General features: G+C 39.2%; 1 long non-coding RNA gene across 1 annotated transcript; it reads left to right on the top strand.

Moving 5' to 3' along the window:
• The first annotated feature begins 333 nt into the window (after positions 1 to 333).
• LOC120290227 lies at positions 334 to 1,027 on the top strand. Its single transcript, XR_005548072.1, has 2 exons — positions 334 to 534; positions 676 to 1,027. It is a non-coding gene; the product is annotated as an uncharacterized LOC120290227 (long non-coding RNA).
• The last annotated feature ends 961 nt before the right edge of the window (positions 1,028 to 1,988 follow it).

Raw genomic sequence — 1,988 nt, forward strand, 5'->3', positions numbered from 1 at the left:
ATCTTATGAAGAGATTTTCTACAATTTCATGACCACTACCTTTCGTGGTCATCATGAGGGGGGTGAAGTCAATGATGGAGTAGACCACAAATGGTTGCTCGAATATGAGAGACTAACTAAATTTTGAGGGCAAGGACGAGGAAGCCTCCCAAAAGTTTGGATGGGCCCTAATACATTAGAATTATGGCTCTATTGTAGACTTAGAGTCAAGAGATGAACGAGTTTGACCAAACCATGAATTCCACAAAGCCATCTTTCTTCATGGGCTAAAGAAGCTCGCTACATTATATATTCAAGCCATCTCATCCTTTAACTTTCGAACTTTGCCTATGATCCGTTGCTCATCATCGCCACTCTCGTAGTGTGATTGCATTGTGATCTTGCCTGGTCCGAGAGCAATGATGAAAAAGAACACTGTCGAGAGAGAGTGGGTGGCGATAGCAGTGGTGGCATATCTACTCATCATGGTGGATCTATTGCCTTCACCTACGAGTGCCTCTTTGCTTCCTGCTCAACATGTTCCCGATGCCCCAGGTCATACATATCACCATCATTCTTTTTTCTTCTTCTTATTTCCTTATCGCGAGAAAGATCACATTTGTTAATAATGAACATATGATTCTTTCGCCAGCTCAATATACTCACTCTAGGATTTCTCTAAATTGTGTAATGAAGGTGTAAGCAAAGAAGGCAAGACGGGATCCCCAAGAAAAGCATTAGGTGGTTGGTTCAAACTCAAGGGGGCAATTGGTCTTGATTCCTACGTTGATTTCGGGAAGAAGAAGAGGAGGAAAGCGATGGGGTCGCGTAGCCTAAGGGCGAGTCTCGACATGTCTCCACCCTCACCTAATCGTAATTTTCCCCGCTCCCATTTTCCTGTACCGGCTGTACCCTAGTCACTACTCCCATCATCCTGTACCCTTTTGAAAGGAGTTACGTACGAACATTTGGCATATACTAAATGTGTAAGAGTTGGGTTGTAGGTCAATCCTACTCTAAATAATATTGGTGTAAGGATTTTGTGAGAGCGGTGCTCACTTATTGTCATAATTATTTTTGACAATTATTCGAGGGTCATTTTTTTATTAAAAAAAAATTGATCATTTCAATTGTTAATTTCCATGGCTTGAAAATCCGACATGGCAATATTTAATATAAACCATCTGATATGCCTCATCGGCAAAATAAAGTCAGCAAAATTGTTTCTAATTGACATCGTTGATCACAATGTTTGCCCCAAATTAACAGATCTGAGCAAAATTGCTTATAATCCGAACCCCAATTCCTCAAATTGGGGAAATTTTACTTGACGAAATATGCAACGGACAGTAAAATAAGATGACACGGAGTGAGCGAAAGATAAAGTTTTCAAAGTGAAGAAATTGTTCTGAGGTTTTCCCCCACCAAGTTTTCATAATAAAGCAAATGAACTTACGCATTCTATATTCTAATGCCAACAAAACCTGTATCGTTTTCTTTCCTTCTTTCTTCCTGCCATCGCCCTCTGTATCATCTCATAATGGTATTTGTCAGCAAATCATGCTGAACAAGTGTTTTACTGTGAAAACCTCACGATTTGCTTTACTGATGAAGTTTTCGAATTTCAAGTTGCGAAAGTGCAGAGGTTTTCTGAAGACGAGCGAAGATCGCCCCTGGTGTGGAGAGAGAGAGAGAGAGAGAGAGAGAGAATTAGTTTTTCTCTGATCAAAGTGTCACTTTGTCTTGCCCTTTGTCCATGTTGCACTTCATATCTTTTTTCTAGAAAAAAAAAAGTCATGTATGATAAACCATGAAAATAAGTTGGCGAATACACTGAAGTGATCGGTTTTTCACTGATATGATCTTTAAGTGATCGAAAAAAAGAAGTTATGATATTGAAATGAGTAACGCACAAAATTTATAATATTTATGGTATCCTTTTTTCCGAAAAACAAAGTAAAAGCTGGCCTTTGCAAAGCCGATAACCAATTGGACCATAATGGATGCAT

Source organism: Eucalyptus grandis, chromosome 2, assembly GCF_016545825.1.
Source record: "Eucalyptus grandis isolate ANBG69807.140 chromosome 2, ASM1654582v1, whole genome shotgun sequence".
Taxonomy (NCBI): domain Eukaryota; kingdom Viridiplantae; phylum Streptophyta; class Magnoliopsida; order Myrtales; family Myrtaceae; genus Eucalyptus; species Eucalyptus grandis.